This window comes from Grammomys surdaster, unplaced genomic scaffold (genome assembly GCF_004785775.1).
Source record: "Grammomys surdaster isolate TR1022 unplaced genomic scaffold, NIH_TR_1.0 235, whole genome shotgun sequence".
Taxonomy (NCBI): Eukaryota; Metazoa; Chordata; class Mammalia; order Rodentia; family Muridae; genus Grammomys; species Grammomys surdaster.
This window is the reverse complement of record NW_021604680.1, coordinates 1152009-1173052: the sequence shown is the minus strand read 5'-3', so window position 1 is coordinate 1173052 and position 21044 is coordinate 1152009. Positions and strand designations below refer to the sequence as shown.

Genomic DNA, 21044 nt, shown 5'->3' with positions numbered 1-21044 from the left:
AAAGTGAGTGCTACACAAGCAAGAGACTGAGTTGATCTTTCACATTCCTATACAAAGGCAGACATGAAAGCGTAGCAGTGAACAAATCTATTAGCTGATATAAACATTTTCTGCTCAGAAATTGACTATGTCAAGTAGCTTTATTATAGTGATGTAAAACTAGCACAAGGTGATAACTTCATTCAAACATCATTCAACGCTAACATTTCTCTTAATGATTCCCTTTAAATAATGTTTAGTGTTGGTGGGGTGGGGCATGTTTAGTGTGAAATTGGCCATTTTATTCAGGATAATTTACCAAGTATTCACGCAAGGGAAACTTCTTCCTTCCTAGATCATGTGGCATATGCTACTGTTTGTACTTCTAGATGTAACAGAAAACCCAGGTCTCTGATATGTGAGTGTACTCTTCTATCAAGTACGCATTCTGCAGATGCTCTCTGGGTCCCAACATTGCCTAGAGAGAGAACATTGCTAGACACACAGGGAAGATCATAACCTTGCCTACTTCCTGGTAGTTGGTTCCTGGTGGGTCCCTTGGTAATAGCCTGATGACTAGATAATTAGCAGAGTCATGCATCCCAAGTTATGGAGAGAAAGAGTGACTCTATTTTCAGACTAGACTCAGGAAAAGCTGATGTCTGGAAACTTTCTAGGATCAGGTGGAACATATATGCCCCAGTACCCCAGAGCTGTGTTCTTACTTCAGGCCCTGATCTCCAAACACAGTTTCTAACCCCCGCTCCCCCCCAAAGAGCTCTCATGAAGGCTGAAGGGACTCCGATGAGCTTGAGAGTTGGAAGTATGGCTCTAGCAGGCCTTACCTTTCTCCCCAAATGCTTTCTTTCTTTCCAAAAACAGATTACATTCCTGAAGCTATTCTGCAGGGTATATTTTTATATTTGGCCAATCTCTCCTCATGAAGCTGACTACCAAGGTCCAGCTATCAATGCACTAAAATCCATGAATCAAAGCCCCCTCCATCTTATCTAATTAACATGCCACATTAAAGCTAAACACTTCATCCTAACATGGGATTTCCCTTGTACCTTTATAAGCAACCATTGTCCTATGTGCCATGTCTGTTTCTTCTCTCTCCAGAGACAGTCCTTTGTCTGTCCCCCTCCCTGCCCTGTTCTGGGACAAATATTCTGTACCCCCTTTCTTTGTTCCTCTCACCTTCTCCTCCATCTATCTCCTGTTTTGTCTCTTATTCCCTGCCCTCTATCCCCCTGGGAGAAATAAATCTCCTTTATTCTGACAAATTGTCTTAGGGGTCCTGAAACAATAGTTTTCCACACAATGGCTATGTAGTCCATTCTGCAAGCTGACAGTCTCAGACAATAGGCACCAGGGAAAAAGTGTCAAAGTGTCTACAAGTCTCCTACATAAAAATCCATTAAATATATATATTGTGTGTGTGTGTGTGTGTGTGTGTGTGTGTATGTGTATTTCCAGAGAATAATTAATTTTTACACACATTAACAATCGACATTTGATTGTTTTTCAAAAAACAAACTCAGGGCTTTAGTATTTATGTTTGTTTCATTTTTCTAAACAGCTGTTCAAAAGAATGTTTGGATTTCATTTACTTATTTTGGATAATATCATGTTGTGTTTGCAAGTCTGATCTTAAACTCCTAAAATTGAATGATCACCCCGCAGGCACACAAGTAACTAGCTGGCAACTATACACATGTCCCAGCTTCTGTATTTTTTCAATGTAAATATTACAAATTGGAGTTGTCACAAATACAAACATGTGATAAGTTATATGAATGCCCCGATTTCTAGTCCTTTCTTCTGTCAACATTTACCATTAGCAACTAGAAGGAAGCTCTCATCCTTGTATAGACACAAACAGACACACGTGTATACATGCCACACACACTATTTGTAGTTTGATTTTTACTATTCAGCAATATATCTTATCTACCACAGAACTTTTCTTTCTAGGCCAGCACATGTTTTATTCATTTATCAATTGCTAAAAATTCAGTTGTAAGTTTGTACTATAGTACCATTTCATGAAACTTTAGTTGTTGCGCCTTTCAGAGAGATATTATCTTGGAATTACAATGAATAAGATTGAACATTGGGACATATGTTGTTTCACATACTTGAAATTATTTCTGTGGGCTTAAGAATTTCCAGTGAAGTACTTAGTAGGTAAAGGATTTTATGTGATTTTGATACATACTGCCAAATTGTCATCCACAGACCTGAAGGCAATTTCACTCCTAATAACAGTACCGTGTTTACAGATTCACAAAGTGAGTTGTCATCTGTAGGAATTTTGGGCAATTTGAACTATTTCTTGAGAAAATGGAAATCATTTAAGGGTGCTACTTGGTATGTGATTTTAGAGCTTTGTGGATGCCCATAATTTTTGTCCCAGTTTCTACTATGCCTAATGTTAGCATTTGATCATGGTGTGAAGAGGCGTGTAGTCTCTCTCTCTCTCTCTCTCTCTCTCTCTCTCTCTCTCTCTCTTTCTCTGTATATATGTATTTATGTATGTATATGTATGTGTATGTGTGTGTATGTATATGTGTGTGTATATGTATACACACACACACAAACACACACACACACACACACACACACACACACACACACATAAGTAAGGATCTGTTCCTACAGAAATTTATGGAAGTCAATAAAGACTTTTTGGGAGCCAGCAGAGGAAGCTGGTTTAACTAGGTAGCCTCTGGTAAATTTTAGGACTGGAGAGGCAAGAGCAGCCAGAATGTCAATCACTAGCAATGTAGGACAGCCAAGTCCCTTTGAAATTTTATCACTTTTTTTAGAATTCTCTGAAACACTTTAGTTTTCTTCTTTCTCACCAGAAAAGACTATTTTAGGTTTTCTAATTGTAAATGAAAATTATAATTAGATGGGAATAAAAGCCAACAGAAAAATAAAGGAAAGCAAAATTTGAAATAATGTCTCTATAGAGTATCAAATCTCATCGTCCTTCTGGCTTAAAAACAGAAGCCCCAAGTGAGGATGTTTAAATTCCTCTTAGAAGAGGAAACAAAATAAGAGACAGAGGGATGAAGGGACCTGGGTGAGAGAGAGGAGAAAATGGGAAACGGGGGGCAGTAACAGGTGTGGGTGGAGGAAGAAGAGAGCCCCAGAGGGCCAGGAGAATGAATGGGAATTTGCAGCTGCCTGTGTGGGAGCTGGAGGGAACATCTAGAAAGTCCTAGACACCTGAAGAGACTAACTCCAGTAGTCAGAAAGGACCCCCACTGAATGTATAAGAACACTAACCCACCTACAAAACTTTTGATCCCAAATTGTCCTGTCTAAAAGAATTGCAGGCACAAAAATGGAGCAGAGACTGAAGAAATGGCTGACCAGTGATGGATAGATCCCATGGGCTGGAAACAATCTCTGACAACTATTACTGATGCTATTTTGTGCTTGCTGAGAGTAGCCTACAATGGCAGTTCTCTGAGAGGCTCTACCAGCAACTGACTAAGACAGATGCAGATACTCATAGCCAAGCATTGGATAGAGGTCATGGACCCATATGGAAGAGTTAGGTAAGGATTAGAAAAACTGAGGGGCATGGTAACACCATAAGAAGACCAACAGTGTTAACCAACCTCAATCTCAGAGAGCTCCCAGAGACTGAGCCACCAACCAAACAACGTTCAAGGGCTGATCCAAGGACCCCAACACATATGTATCAGAGGACTGTCTTGTCAGGCCTCACTGGGAAAGGATGCACTTAATGTTGTAGAGATGTGATGCCTAAGCGTGGGGGATACACAGGAATGCACCCACTCAGAGGCAAATGTGAGGAAAGAAGGAGAAAAAACTGGGAGAGGGGACTGGGAGATAGGTAACATTTGGGATTTAAATGAAATAATCAATTAATAAACAGCAGCAACAACAACAACAAAACCAGTCTAGTCCTCTAATTATAAGATAAAAAGTAAATGAGAGCATACAGATTTCCCCATGTGATTCCTCAACTAAGAAATCAAAGCTCTTTAATTTTCAATTATTTAACATGTTAACATAAAACAATTTCATTAAACTCCCTGATGAACATTGGTTACAGATAGACAGAATTCATGGGGGCAGTGACTGAGAAAAGATGCTTATGAGTTGGAGAAGACTGGGTCACTTCAGGTAGAAGCTTTTGGAAACTGAGAGTGAACAGGAAGAGGATGGCCACAGGAATCGGTCAGATTAGCAATGGTCTCAAGCCCAGAATACAATAGGTACAAAGCTGAACAACAGCCCAGAATGAAGTGTAATAAGAAGATAAGGGACAGATGTGGGATGACATCCCAGACACTGAGGAAGAAGAATTTGTTACTGGTGCTTACAGTGATTGCAGTACCTGAAGATGCTTCCCCTACAGGTGAGAGCCATGTTGTAGAAATCATAGGACCCCAGGGACAATGTTCTCTCTCCAGTTTGAGAAAGAGAAAATCCTTAAACCTGGAAGAGTTTTACAGTCAAGGGGATAGGTAAGGAAAACATTTATTAAAGCAGAGAGTAAAAATTCCTTGTGCTTTAAATATCACTTAAAAATCAATCCAAGAACTGAGGATGTAGCTCATTAGATAGAGAACACACTCCTAATCCCAGTACTCAGATGTAGAGGCAGGCTGTTTAAAGTCACTCCTGTCTACATTTTGAGAGCAAGACCAGACAGATCTGTATGAGATAAGACATCTTAGAAGACTGGGCAGCAAGTGTTTAGAAAGTCAAGAAACAGTTTATGCAGATCTAAGGCAGTAACATAGAGACATATCTGAACAGGAAAATGTGTTTGATTCCTGACACAAAAGAAAATAAATCTAAAGTCTGGAATCCCAAAAGAATGTGAAGGTCCTTGGGCACCAAGAAAACCCTATGTCGTGAGATAAGGTCTTCTGAGTGTATAGCTAAAAACCCATCCAAGCACATAGTGGTTAATGTCCATGCAGAACTAACTATGGAAACCATAGATAAGAAGCAGTTTATGGACTGAAGTGCTTGTTTTGTCAACAACAGGACCTAAGTTTAGATCCCAGAATTGATGGGAAAAACTGTTCTCATTAGAACGTGCTTGTAATGTTAGTGCTTTGGAAATTTAGACATCCAAGTGGATAACTAGAGCTTGCTGCTGGTTGAGTAGTCAGACCTGTTTGGAGTTTTTCAGGCCAGACCATTTTTTTACATCAAAAATAAAAGTAAAGAAGGAGAAGATCCCATGAGAAACAATATCTGATATTGACCATACATTTAGGTTAACACACACACCTGCATGTACACACACACACACACACACACACACACACACACACACACCAGAGATTTTCTTTTTCAAAGTATAGTTTTGCAGGCAAGATTACACTATGTTTTAAATTTAGAATTTAGTATGGACATAAATACCCTGTGGAATACCCACCGAGGCACCCTGGCAATAGAACTTTGTATCCTCCCTAAAACCTTGCTCAGGGTACATTGGTCAAACTTTTCTCTCAAATATCATGGGACTTGCATAACTGACAGGTACTTGTTTTTCATTTACAGTGTCTTCTTTCCAGGATGCCAACTGGGAATTTGTCAATCCATACTGGAAGACAAATTCTTTAAGGTATCTAAATGCAACATAGATCAATTTTGCTACATCTGTAGCTCATATGTAGTTCCTGTGTAAAAGACTTGAGACTTACTAACAATGATGACTCAGAAAAATTATGTGTAAATAGGATGGATGCCCTCTGAGAACTTCTCAGGAATTGTTCGTATTTACTCTGACATGTTGTGGTCTATTTGGAAACTAAGAGTATGGTACAACTATGTGTGTATCTGTGTGGGTTGGGGTATTTATTTGTAGAATTTATAGGACAGAATGTGGACTTTACATGCAGAGCAGTATCATTCTCAATTATACCCTCTCCCTGTTGGACAATGTAGAGCAAGGTTTTATATAACATGAGCTCATTTGCAATATCCATGAGTAGATAGGCTTGGTAGCCAGCTGTTCCCTTTTGAGTCTCTGAGTAACTGAGCTAAAGTTTAAGGACAAGTGTTTTGGGGAAGTGGGTTGAAGAGTTGAATAGCAGTATAGTACATGAAGATCTCTGTTATGTTTCAACTTTTTTATTTTTTACAAAAAGAATTACAAATCAAAACCCCATGTCATCCTTTTCTTGATAGAAGATTTTCCAAGATATCTGAATAAAGATAATAAAATATCAGTTCTAGAATAATTCGATCTTACAAATTATACTCATCTCACAGTGATCATACTGTTCCATGAGGGTCTATAGGGACTAGGTCATCTTTTATCTTATTACTTCATCCCACCTTTCCTGTAGGTAATAAAGAACCTCTAGTCAGTCAACAGAGGGTGAATATATTGAGAATTTCCTGTTGTGAATTTGAAAGTTCATGTCTAGAATGGAGCATGTGTCCCAGTCCGTTTCTACTTAGAATACTGCTGTACTTACTCTTAGTAACCCACACAAGTTATGCTTTCCTTGAGGCCTTCTTCTGTGTAGTGGTTATACTTAATTGTAAATTCGACACAACCAACTGCCCATAGGGAAGAATGTTTTAGTGAGGAGTTACCTAATTTGTACTGCCCTACAGGGACGTCAGTCAGAGATGGGTTAATTTAATTGATGTGGTAAGATACAGGCCAATCTGGGTCGCATAATCCCTAGGCAAGGAGTTTTGGACTATTTAAAAGTGGAAAAATAATGCTGAGCACAAACAGACAAGCAAGATGCATATTTGCATCCATTTCTATCTGCTCTTGACTTTTATTATGGCCAGCACTTCAAGGCCTTGCTCCAGTGACCACTATATGATAGACTGTAACTTAGAATACTAGGGCAATAAAGTATTTTCTTCCCAAGTTGCTTTGTGTTGGGGTATTTTATCAAAATGAAATAGAAGATACCAGAATATCCTGTGTAGTTCATGATTGTTATCTACAGAGGACACTTACATGCTTTTCTAGCTCAGCTCCAACACCTCTAAGGGCACTTTCTGCAGACCCAGCTCTTTTTTTCCTTCAGTGCTAACTAAGCTTTTTCCATTCCCTAACCACACAACATCATATGTTACTGTTTGTGTTTATATGTCCATTTATTTGAGGATATTAAGCCTGGTTTCTCTTATCATTATTAATAAACAGTAATATTGTTACTGGTAGGAGCATACATGGGTTCATGCATATGGTGTAGGAAGAACATTTACAATTCAGTGGGTAACTGCTACTCAGAACACTTGCTGTCCACTAAATTCAGATCTATATTTTAGGCTGGAATATTTTCAAGAAGTAGTTGCTAAGTCCATGATCAGGAAACTTGCATGGACAAGGAATAAAAATAAAATGTGTTCTCACTATAATCTAACAGTAGGTACTGACCTTGAAGTGAATACAAAGTTTGGTAATATTTCCTTAGCATCTCTCTAGAAAACAACAGAAACTTAAGATTAAAAAAAAAAAAAAACATGTTTATAAAACTGGGTTAATGAGATTCCTAGGTAGGTACAAAGCTTTCTTTACAGCATAAAGATCCATGTTTGCTACCCAGAAATTTGTGTAAAGTTTTGTTGCGCCCTTAGAATCTCAGTGCTTCGGAAACAGAGATAGGAGGATATCTCAGGCTTACTTGGCAGTCAGTTTAGGCTAAATTGGTGAGCCTAGGATAATGAGAGACCTCCATCTCAAAAAAATGTAAAAAAAATTAAAAAATGAATGATATCTAAGCAATGGGATTGCCCTCTGGCCTCCATATATTCATGCACACTTCTCTATGCACACCTTTTTACATGCACTCATACAAATCTATACCCACATGCATGTAAAATTTCACATAGACACGTGTGCAAACACTCACATATACATGTCAATTTATAGCAAGCATTTCAAGATTTTCATACAGAACTTCCTAGTCAAAGCAGCTGTGGTATTAAATGGATACAGTCCTAGGTCTCCAGAGTCTGGATCAGGGGGGTTTTAGTATAGCTTGAGCTACACAGCAAGACCCTGACTCTAACAAACCAACAAGTAAAAACAATAGCTAAAAGAAATGTAATTAATTTTCTCTTTTATATCCTGTGACCTCTATTATTAAGGTTATTACCATTTATAATTCAACATTTTATCTATGAGAGAATGAACCAAGCCAAAGACAATGTGTTGTTTGCTTCTGACTGAATATCTTGGGTAGATGCTATGTGGAGAGGAAAACTAGTCTTTCTTTATTTGTAGTGAACCCTCAAGACTTGTGGTGGAAGGTTTCTCATTGTATGTCACATCTAATGGAAGTGACATGGCCTTTGGTCAGCTTTCTCACTGCATGCTGGTTATAACACCATGGCTGTGGAGTCACTGCGTGAGCTCTGCCCTTTCATCTCTGGAAATGATCAGCAAATTGAATGACTCATTGAACAATGATGGAGCTGTCCTCAGCATCCAAAAATCCTTTATTAGTGACATGTTATTCCCTCTAAGGTGGCAGAAATGACATGATTCTGGCTGTTGAGTACCAGTGAGCTGACATGGAAGCTAGCTGAAGCAAAACCAGGCCAAGCTAGTTGCAGCTACTGTCCTGAGTGAAGACAACAGGACTCGTTCTCTCTGACATTTGTCTTTGTTTGCCTCTAATTTTTTAACTTTAAAAATTCTTGTGTGTGTGTGTGTGTGTGTGTGTGTCTGTCTGTCTGTGATTCATGTGCAGCAGTATGTGAAGGTGTGCACACATATGCTCACATGCACTAGCCAGAGGATGGCTTTAGGTGTCCTGGCTGTCAATCTCTATGTTATCTTTGATAAACTAACTCTGTAGCTACTCCAGAAATCCTTTTGTCTCCTTTCACTCAGTGTTTATGACCCTAGATTTAAAGAAGGTATCTTAAGCTTTTACATGGGTTTTCTGTGTTCAAATTTAGGTCCGCATGCTTGTGTAGATTACATTTATCCCAATCCATAACCAAAGCTCTGAGTTTTGACCTTTCTAATGTATAAATGAAGATTCATAAATGTATACATCTATTGTATGAAGTGGATATTTTTGTAGCATGCTGATGACTTGTGTGTGTGGTCATTACACTATTCTTCCCTGTACTTCTTTGCAAAGTTGAAACTCCATAAATCTCTAGTGAGTGGGTGATCCTGTATGTAACATTCCTATGCTGAGTCTGGTATAAAATAAAAAAAAATATGGTATTAATTGTAGGCATTATACAAAGCAGTGAGGTGGATTTCACAAGGTGACCATTGCATCAACGGTAATGTAATTCCTAGCTTTACATCTTCAACTCCATGAAGAAATAGCATTATTCACCATTGTTCTCTGCTAATTTGAGACAGACTTCTCCTTCCTTATATTGTAATACCTTGTATGCTGAACTTCTGCAGAAACATTTTGTGAATTTTATTTTATTTTTGAGACAGGATCTCATGTAACCTCAGGCTGCCCTCAAACTTGCTATGTATTTGAAAATGGTGTTAAACCTCTGATCCTCTGCCTCTATTTTCCAGTGCTGATATTACAGATAATTAGCATAATGTTAGTTTAAGCAGTTCTGTGAATGGAAGCCATGGATGTGTACATGCGAACCAGGTACTCTTCCAATTGAGCCACATTTCTATCCCTCTCTGTATAATTTTGAAGTGAACATGTAGATGAAAATTACAGTTACATATAAGGCTCCCTTGTTACCATAATTTTGCACTAACTTACAAGAAAGGAGTATATCATTTTATTGTTTACCTTGATATTTGATTTGTAAATTATGAAATGTGAAAATATAAATTAGCTATAAAGGAGTCAACCTTAAGTTATAGTGTGCTTAAAAGTATTCCTCATCATGCTCAGTTTTCGTTTTTAATTTTAACATTTTATTTTAAGAAATAAGATCTGTTTTCTAGTGTTGAATCTCCTAGGATCAAGCAATTTCCTGCCTCAGCCTCCTAAGTCACTGGAACTACCTGTGCATCCAGTCAGAGCTCTTTTGTAAAGATTTATGCTTGCATGTGGGAAGATGAACATGTGTATGTAGGTGTGTAAACATGAAAGTGTGAGAATGTGTGAAGGTGAGAGGTCAAACTAGTGTTTCCTAGTTAGGACTTGTCTATGTAGTTTTGCAAGCCAGGGTCTCTGACTAGGACTTGGAGAACACCATTTGGCTGGGCTTCCTGTCGTAAAGTCCCAGGGATCTTACTACAACTGTCTCCTCACATAGGGATTACAACCATATATCAAACCTAGATTTTCAGCATCACTTTTTAAAAAGAGCCACAGTTGCTCTTCCTGATACTCTTCATCCTCTTTTCAGTAGCCCTGCTTACATTTCTGACATTGAGCAGGCATGCTTGCCAAATATCTGTGAATCCCTAGCAAGCATCAACCTCAAAACAAATGGAAACCAGTAGGTAAAGCAAAGCAAACTGCTTTGGTAACATATGCTCTCCATAGCATATGACAAACCAGCAATGTGAGATAGGATAACAGTGATTCAGAACAATGGCTTATGTAACATCGGTATTAGAGAGGTAAAGGGCAAGGGCCTGCTTCTTTACACTTATAGAAAAATATTTAAGAAGAAAATAATGAATCAAGGTTCTTTTTTTCAAGTGGCTTTCTTAGGAGTCATGGCTGAGCTGGTGAGATGTCTTGAGAGAAGATAGAGTTCCTTATGGATGCTTCTCTGTAAACTAAGGTCCCTGGAAACACAAAGGTTAAGATGATGAAAGGATGAGAAAACAGATAGGTATAGCATATGGCAACTGCTGGGATTTACTGTGAGTAGAGGATTCTGGTACAAGGTATTTAGCACCTGAGACAGAAAAGCAACAATCTGCCATCTGACACCATTTATTGGTGTTATTTATGTGTGTGCATACCTATGCATGCTCCTTTGTGTATGGGTAAAATGCATATGTATGTATGTAGAGGACAATACTTAAACTTCAGTTTTATTCTTCAAGTTATGCCTATAGTTACTGTTATTTTATTTTGAATCAGGGTCCCTTGCTATCCTGGAACTTATCAAATAGGTTGGTCACAAAATGTCAGGGATTGACCTCCTTGTTGCTAGGTTTACAAACCCAGACATTCTGCTTGCTTGATTATTTGTTCATTTTATGTCAATTCTGGGAATCATCCTGGAGCCCTTATGCTTGCAAGGCACCAACTTTACAAGCAAGGCTTTATTGGCTGCTTTCCCTCCCTTATCACTGTGAATCTGTAATATTTTTGTTCATTTAAAAATAATTCTTCTCTAACTTATTGAAGAGTAAAATGGAATTCTTTTGTAAAGTTTAAATAATTTTTATTTATCTTTTATGTGTATATGTGCATGTGTTTGTATGTAGGAGGGTGTCTACTTGTCAGTATGTGTACTATGTATACTACTTTATGTATACATGAGTACCCATAAAGGCCGAGAGAGTGTCAATTGCTCTCACACTGCACATATGGATCACTGAAAATTATGCATTGTAAGAACTGGGAACCAGACCCAGGGTCTCTGCAGAGCAGCACATGCTCTCAGTAGGTGTGTCTTCCTTCTAGTCCAAACTGAGTCTCTTTTAAGGATCTTTCAGAGTAGTGGTTTTAGTCTAGTGTCACATTGGAAACTGCTTTTCCAGGATGGTGTCAAGCTTGCTTGTTGCCAATTAATGTAGTCAGAGAAACACTGTCATTGAAGCCATGTCTAATAACATTCATCCCAGCTCAGTATCAACGTAAGGTGCATTTATTTACTTTCATGGTACCAACAGGCAAAACTCCGTTTAGATATGAACTACTAAAATGACATTTTATCCCCTATGTTTCATATTCATGTTTTAGCCATAGCACATGATTAACATTGCTTACTATGTGTTTCATATACTGACTTCCTGAATTGTAGAATGCCAGGATATCCCATTATATGACAGACATTCTGTACATCAAGCTCTCTATTTGTATGTAGTGGTGGTTGCTACAAATTGCCTTTGATAGCTGGTTTCAAGGGAGACAGTAAAGTATAGGTAAGGCTTAGGTAGAGTTGAAGCTTGAAGTAGTTACCAATCTTGGTACATTCCAGTTCACTAGGAGTCACCTGACTGGCATGATGCCTTCATTATACACTGTGATAAACAGCAGCACCAGGGATCTGATGGTCTGTAGTCCAGGAGCCTATAGCATCTTCTGACTCTTTCTTTGTGTTGTAATATTGAAATGTGACATCTTACCATGTCTTTTGAGCTCTGTTTGTGGCCTCAGACATCAAAAGCTCTGCAAACTCCAACATAATTCTCTGACAGTCTTTTAACTGACTTTTGTGGTTCTCAGTTTTAACACCATTTTTCTTTGTTGACACAAGGCCAAGTCAATTTCTCAAAAATCTAGTGCACTGAGGGATTGAGATTCTTAATTAAATAAATGGCTGCTAAATAAAATGCTTTACAAGCATTTACTTAGTTCCCATAATTAATTTGATATTCTTTATGTCTACAGGCAGTGTGTATAGATCTGCATTGGATTGCAATCATGTGGTAAATAATCCATCATGCAGGATACCACAGGGAAGAAGAGACACAGAATTGAAACATTTTTAATTATTTCTTTTATTTTTTGAGATTATAATTACATCATTTATCTCATCACTTTTCTTTCCCCAAACCATCCCATGTACCTTCTTTGCTCTTTTTCAAATCCTTGTCCTCTTATGAAATTAGTTACTGTTACACACATTCCTGTATATGTGTATAGAGCAATATAAGGAAACTAATAGACATGCTAAGACGAATTAAAACATTTTTTGGCTCTTAAATTATATGCTGAGAAGCAAAAGATATAGTACTCTGAGTAAAAAGTTTACCAAGTTAACACAAACAATTGAATTCTAATTCCCAGGACCTACAAAAAAGAGTCACATATGGTAGTATGCACTTGTAATCTCAGTGATCGGGAAGTACATCCAGGTGTGTCTCTAGGGCTCACTGGCAATCAGTCTAGTCAAATTGATAAGCTTCAGGTTTAGTCCCAAAAACTAAGGTGCACTGGCTTCCAAGATTGTTAGAGGGTTAAGATCCTTGCCCACAAGTCTTACAACCTGGGTTCAGTCCTCAGTACCCATGAGATGGAAGGAGAGAACCAACCCAATCGAGTTTTCTTTGACTTCATGTATAGTCCATGACATATGCACATGAAATTTAAAAGTACAGGTAGGCAGTAAAGAAAATGATGGAGGAAGACACCTGATGTTAACCACCAGCCTCTATACGCACACATGGATGTATACATATATACACATACAGGGAAACACACATGCACACATGATCTGAGTTTCATATTTGTTTCCATAGTTTTCAAGGAGAAATATAAATGGCAAAGCACCAAGTCTGTAACTCTGACCTTGGTACATGAAAAGGTGAAGTCTAAATAAAACTATTTTGCTATCTGAATACTATCACTACCTTTAATGAGAGAGAACATCACAAGGATGTTTCAAATTATACGTTAGGCAATAAATTATCTGCCAGAACTGTACTCTGACTATTTCACTCAGATATGAAAACATGGACCTATCTTCTCTGCCTGGTCACAATAAAAATCTGCTCTGTTTGTGTAAAAATTTATCCTGAAGAACCTTGATGTGTCTAGCATTGTCGTTTTGGCTGAGGAGTGCAGCTCTTTGCATGAACTCCTGATAGTAACCATTCAACAGCAACACAGTACACTGGTTGGTGTTTCTAATAGAGACAAATATTGCTATATCCAAAGCATTTTTGTATAATAAAAATGAAATCATCTTCTTGCTTGAAGACTATTCCATTGTCTCCTCTCTTAAGATTTAACAGAGTAGGGCTGACCTAGCCATAGAACTAAGCTTCAGGAAGGCAGGTTTTAAGGTATTCTAGAAAAATAAGAGGAGAAATTGTTTCTTTATTTAGGTAACACTCTCCTTTCTAGAATCCATACACCCTAGTGTGATTCCTGTGATTTGTACCAAAGATTTTATGGGCCCATAAGAATTTTTGTTTTCTGACTAATAAATGCTTCCTCTTTCTTCTCTTCTCCCTTTCTCTATTGAATATTGGCCAAAACTTAAAAATGTTCTCCCTGGTACCCAGATTTCTCTTTCTTTCTCTGAAGTCATTCCCACCATGTGACCGCCTGCCACCATGTGGCTAGCATCCATCTCTACTTACCTGAAACAGAATGGGTTTTGCCCCACCCCCTTTTATTTCCTCCATTCTGCTTTTCTGAGCAGCTACTGAAATTTTCAGCCTTGCCTGTCTTGGGGATTTCCCCTTAAACTCATAAAATTCTCCACAAACTTCCAAATGAGTCCATTCTTAATGTGTTCTATTAAGGAGGCTAAGAACTCCATAAAGGGATTTGATTTCCCTAGTATCTTCTGGTGACCACGAAGAGATTCTTCCAAACTTTCATTTATATTGTATGTGTGCCTGTTCATGGGTATGCTTGTATGACCCATCACATGTGCATATGGATGGATATCAATTTTCGATATCTTATGTTGCCACTCTCCATTTTCTTTTTGAGGTAGGGTCTCCCACTGAGCCTGGAGCTCTCTAATTCAGCTGGGTTTGTGGGCATGTGCAGCTCTGTATATGGGTTCCAGCAATAAGGCTCAGGTCCTTAGGCCTGTATGGAAAGCTCTCTACTTACAGCTATCTCCCACACCTTCCCAACAATTGCTCTTTGACTTTCTTTAAGGCAGGCCTTTTCTCCACAGCAAGATGTCCTGTGATTCTATATATTGCTTCCTGCTTCTGTGTCCCCTATATAATTTAACCTGAGTATTAATATTTTGTGATATCAATGTGTTTCCCATTTTATCACTAACTTCTATTTTCTTCTCTTTCATTCATTCATTTTATTATAAGTGTGTTTAGTCATTTTACTTTACTATTTATAAATTTGAATCACTGCTAGTATCTTTGCTTCTTCAAGTTTATAAAAAGACACATGAATCTTCTTTTCCTCCATAACATTCATGCATTCCACTTTTTAATATCCAAGTCTATGATTCATTTGTAATTTGATCTTGGTGCTGACTGTATGACTGGGTCCAGTGTTACTTTCTTCTTCATGGCTTCCTAATCATCAAAGTAACACTAAATAAGGGCTCAAAAAGAGAGTAATACCCAGCTGTACCTCATGGTGGCCCAGTTCAAAAGGACTCTTTTGAAACAGGAATTCTGTGAAGTATCCCAGTAAAAGGACATTTATTCCTTCTATGTCCTTAGAATGTCTTAAGGGCAACTCAATCCCAAGGCCAAGTAACTGACCTTGCCCAAGTACAATGTTAAGTTCCATCCAGGCCAGATATCAATTCTCCTCTTTTGTTTTTATTTGCTTGTTTTGTTTTGTATTTCCTTTTGGAAATAAGGCTATACTATGTTGCACTGGCTGGTGTGGAGTTTCTTTTTTTTATTATTTATTTATTTTTATTGGATGTTTTATTTACATTTCCTATGTTGTCCCCTTACCCCATCCCCCACCCACCCAGGAACCCCCAATCCCCTCAACCCCTCCTCCTTCTTCTCTGTGGATGTAACCTCTATCTACCCCCCACTCCCACCTCCCCACCCTCAAAATTCCCACCCCCTGGGGCAGTGGAGTTTCTAATGTAGAAGAGAGTGGCCCCAAACTTACAGAGACCTTTTGTTTTCCATTAAAGAGCTTCTACTACTACACTAATACTCCTTCTGAAGAGCAGCTGGTGTCTCTGGCATCTGTTATAAAAAGAGGATTTGGAGCAGCACCAAGGCACCTTTGGCTTTTAGCCAAGAAAGAAAATGGATCCATTTTGGGGGGGAGTATTTTTACACTATACTTCTTAGCTAATTTTTACTTCCTGTCAGAAAAATCAAGAAAATCAGTACTGTGAGTCTGTGCTCTATGCTCTGTCCTGTTCTCTCAAGACACTATAAGCATTTTTGTGCATTCCTAGTCTCATGGCACATAGCCTTTGAAACATACTAAATTAAACTCCTGCAGAAAAAGTGATGCTGCAGATATTAGGCATGTTTGACCTATTTTGCCACAACTCAATTAAAAATTCAACAATTTAAACACATAATGGCCAAAAAAGAATTAAACATGCAAAGAAACAAACTCCAAAACAAATATAACAACAATGAAAAAATAAAAAACAGAATGATAGTAAAACAAAACAAAACAGCCAAGCTCAGGAAGTAAGAGAAGGAACATGTTGAAGGGTTTAGAGTGCATAGATGAAAGAGAGAGACAAAATAGCAGGTCTGCAGTACTGAATCCTTATACAGAAATAGTGGAATCTGGAGCTGGAGAGATGGTTCAATAGATAAAAGGGTTTTTGGAATGAAGGCCTGACTTCCCATCCCAAGGATCCACATAAAAGCCATAAAATGCTTCTACACTTTACTTTCACAGGCCAGCTAGCCTATGGCATGTGCAGTAGTAGTAAAACAACAAGGAACTCTGCATAAAACAAGGAAGAAAATGCTAATAGACACCTGAGGTTGTCCACTCACCTCCATGTGCACACTTGGGCACACTGTGCTGGCTAGATTTTGTCAACTTGACACAACCTAGAGTCATCTCAGAGACTGAAACCTCAATTGATAAAATGCCTCTGTAAGACTGAGCTGTAGGCAAGCTTATAGTGCTATTTCTTGAGTAATTATTGGAGTGGGCAGTCAATTGTAGTTTGTGTTATCTAATGGCAGGTGGGTGATATTGAATGGCACAATAAAATTTTCAGAAGAAGCGTTGAGGAGGGAGCTAGTAAGCTGTACCCCTTCCTAGCCTCTACATCAGTTCCTGACTCTAGGTTCCTGCCTTGAGATCCTGCCCTCGCTTCCCTGGATAGTAGACTATAGCAAGCTCTAGATGAAATAAACCTTTTCCATCCAAAGTTGCTTTTGTCAAGGTGTTTTAGAAGAGGAATAAAAACCCTAAGACATGGGGCACACCTCTGAAAAAAATGCAAACACATACATCACACACACACACACACAGTACAATCTATGAAACAACCAATATATGTTACAAAATTATCTCAAACATATAAAAACTGTAGCTGGCATCCAATTTTGCCAGTGGAGTTGGATGTAAGTTTTATGGAAAACCAGTTCCTCTTCACTGTGAAGCTATGCTCACCCTTGTAGCATCGAGTAGAGGCTCCCAAGTTCTTCCAGGTAGGACCTTTCCATTAGGATCTCTCCTGAGAAGGCCAGGGAGTTCAGGGAATAATCCAGGAGCTGCAAAGATAGTGGCCACTGCCTTTTAATAATCTAATTATGGCATCTATGCCTGGAGCCTAGCATTCTTCTCCATTGTGGCCTGTATCCACTTGAACTATTAGACACAGTCCTTCCTCATTTAAGTTTTTTGGTCCAGTATGTTGTCATAGCAATGAAAAAATTAACGAAGACAAACATAAATACTTGAATACCAGCAAGTGTCCATTATGTAAATTAGCTTAGTGGTAGCCAGCAAGAGTAAAGTCATTTTCCCGTGGTACCACAGGTATTAACTTGAAGCAAAACTGCAAAAATTCACCCAGCTAATTTTTAGGCTTTATATTTTTTGTGAAAAATTTACAAGTTATATGTAGTGTGTGTGTGTGTGTTTGCATTGACTACATTTGTGTCATTGTGTGTTTGCCACATAATTAATGTGTGTGTCAGAGGAAAACTTGCAATAATTTTTTCTCTTCTTCTACCACATAGGTCCCAGGGACAGAACCCATGTCATCACACTTGGCAGCAAATGCCATCACTCATTGAGCCATCACACTGACCCAGTAGTAGTAAGAATATATGAAGCTGATTGTGTGTGTAGGATGCATGTCATAACACTCTTATATACTTCTGCTTCAAAAAGTGTGTCTGAATATCAGGGAGAGTTCTATAAATATAAGTATATAACCTTAAATATAAAAAGCTCCTCATCTCTCACTCATTAGAACATGGCTGTTAGTGAATTATTTGAAGCTCTCCTTGCACTTGATCATGATGAGTGGTAGCTTCATAATCTTGGAATGGGGCATTAGTCATAGGTGTGGAAGTCACCTAAGGTGACAAGCTTGTATTCTATCTTAAAACAATGTTGGAAGGCACTAAAGTGTTTAAAGCATGGCCAGATGGCATAGTTCAATGTACACATGCTACTCAGAAATTTAGGACTTTGTAAGTATCAGATATAAATTATTGACTAAGCTCATTACTGTGTTTTTTAAAAAGCTTTTATTGGTTCCTTGTGAATTTCACAGCATGCACCTCAGTCTCACTGATCTCTGCCTCCCCTTGTACCAACCTTCCACTCTTATAACCTCCCTTTAAACAGGGAGAAAAAAGTCTCACTGTGGAAGCTGTAGCGTATCATAGTGTGTCCCACAGCATACCCTTTACCCTCACACTTCTTGGTTTGCAAATGTTCATTGCAATGACTCCTTGGTTAAAGACAAGGCCTCTGGATTCTGCTATACTGTCAATACTGGATACTCACTGGTACTCCTCTCAGATATTTTATTATTGCCCTGTATCATGGAGAGCTTGTAGCTTTGGATCTATAGGACCAACCCTTCATGCACTTCAGCAGTTCATCAACTGGCTAAATGTTGAGGTCGACCAACTCAAAGCTATAGATTTAGGCCTAAGGATATCACAGCTATCCAGCCTACCAGCATGCCACCACCCAGATCACTGGGCAAGCTCTCCTGCCCTGCCCCAGTTGGCCCATTCAGTACCACAGCCAGCAAGGGATAGAGCTAGCTCTTCCACTCCCAGGCTCTCTCATCTCTGCCACCTGCCAATGCATGTATGGTACAACAGCCACACCTACAACATCTTTAGGGACATCATCTATACATCTCTTAAGCCATCTCCTTTACATTCTTCCAAATCAGTTAGTGTTGGTTTAATGAGATTAATTATTATTAAGTCTACAACTCTGCTAAAACTCCAAACTCTGAACTGTGACACCTGTGACCTGTGTCTGCTCAGGTGTGACACACAAAGACCTTTGTGCCTGATATGGTCTATAAACATAGGGACACAGATTGATGGTAAAAACTGTGTTGACATACATCTGTAAATTAGTAAGCAACTGTCAGGTGAAGATGGATTGAACCTAGATCTAATATTATATTAGTTACTTTCCTAAGTTTGAGGTATATAAATGTAAGAGAGTGTATCTTAGTCCTGGAGGATGTCTTAGTTGGGTAACTGCTTGCTTTGAAAGCATGAGAACCTGAATATGATTCCCAGAACATATTAAAGCCAGGTAGATTATGCATACTTATAATCCACATGCCAAGGAGGTAGAGACAGAGAAACCCTTAAAGCTCATTGGCCAACAAGCCTATTCAAATAGGCAAGGAGAAAACAAGGCTGTGATTAGTAATATTGACAACTTTTGACATTAACTATTGACCTCCTCATACACAAACACACAAATACATGTACACATGCATCTCCCAAGATGGTGTTTTCATATTTTGTTGCTAAAAAGTTATAACATCATATGTACATTTTACCTTCACTAGACAAAAAATTTAGCCCTGGTATCATTTGATAGATGCCATGACTCACTGTCACATGACACACATCTGTGGTTCTTATAGGTTCTTCAGCACAGAGAAGATATACCAGTGTGTTGGTGATTCTTAGTATACTATGCAGACATATGGGGACATACATGCATAATGAAAATCTTTAAAAAAAGGTTTAGTACTACTTGTGAGATGGGCTAAAAAGTAAAAAAAGAATTGTAATAAAGTAAGGGCATGGTGGGGAGAGAGAGCTTGCTGTCTCCCTAGAACCCCCCACCCTCGGCTCCCCATGAGCCGATCATTGGCCCCGTGGAGCCCAGCAATTATGCCACCTTGGACGGGGCCAAGGATATCGAAGGCTTGCTGGGAGCCAGAGGGGGTCGTAATCTAGTCGTCCACTCCTCTCCACTGGCTAGTCATCCTGCGGCTCCAACGCTGATGCCAACTGTCAGCTATGCCCCTCTGGATCTGCCAGCCTCTGCAAAGCCACCGAAGCAGTGCCAACCTTGTCCTGGGATGCCCCAGGGGTCATCTCCAGCTCCTGTGCCTTATGCCTACTTTGGAGGCGGGTACTACTCTTGCCGAGTATCCAGGAGCTCATTGAAACCCTGTGCCCAGGTGGCCACCCTGGCTACCTACCCTTGGGAAACTCCTGCACCTGGGGAGGAGTATCCCAGACGTCCCACCGAGTTTGCCTTCTATCCGGGCTACCAGGGACCATACCAGCCTATGGCCAGTTACCTGGATGTGTCTGTGGTGCAGACCCTGGGAGCCCCCGGGGAGCCTCGCCACGACTCTCTGTTTCCCATGGACAGTTACCAGCCTTGGGCCCTGGCCGGTGGCTGGAACAGCCAGATGTGTTGCCAAGGTGAACAGAACCCACCAGGTTCATTCTGGAAAGCAGCATTTGCAGAGCCCAGTGTACAGCACCCACCTCCCGACGGCTGTGCCTTCCGCAGCAGCCGCAAAAAACGCATTCCCTGTAGCAAGAGGCAGTTGTGGGAGCTGGAGTGGGAGTATGCGGCCAACAAGTTTATCACTAAGGACAAGAGGCGCAAGATCTCGCCAGCCACCAGCCTCTCTGAACGCCAGATTACCATCTGGTTTCAGAACCGCTGGGTCAAAGAGAAGAAGGTTCTTGCCAAGGTCAAGACCAGCACTACCCCGTGAGCACCAGAGGGGATGGCGGGGAAAGAGGGCTTGTCCTGGAGAATTGGGAGCCTGCCAGGACCAGGACTGGCAGAGGACTCGGCTGAGGGACCCCAAGAGATGACACCTTTAGCAGGCTACTGAGTTCTGAACTGTTTCTCCGGGGCTATCCTGCATGTGCTGGGCCTGGGAGGCCTGAAATTACGGTCCCCTCCATCACGGTTCCGAAGAACGTGTATCAGTCATAATCATTCATCCCGACGGTGGTGATAATCTCATAACCAGTACTAGTTATCATGATAATTAGCCTCATATTTTCTATCTAGAGCTCTGTTGAGAGCTTAGAAATCGCTTTCATGAGTTGA

At 39.6% G+C, this 21044-nt stretch overlaps 1 protein-coding gene and 2 pseudogenes across 3 annotated transcripts in view; 2 read left to right on the top strand and 1 right to left on the bottom strand.

Moving 5' to 3' along the window:
* LOC114626443 (contactin-associated protein like 5-1) overlaps positions 1–21044 on the top strand; it is an 867232-nt gene that overhangs the window by 552891 nt on the left and 293297 nt on the right. The gene's annotated exons all lie outside the window — the stretch shown is intronic.
* Positions 4213–20700, top strand: LOC114626445 (annotated as a pseudogene).
* Positions 18728–18839, bottom strand: LOC114626456 (annotated as a pseudogene).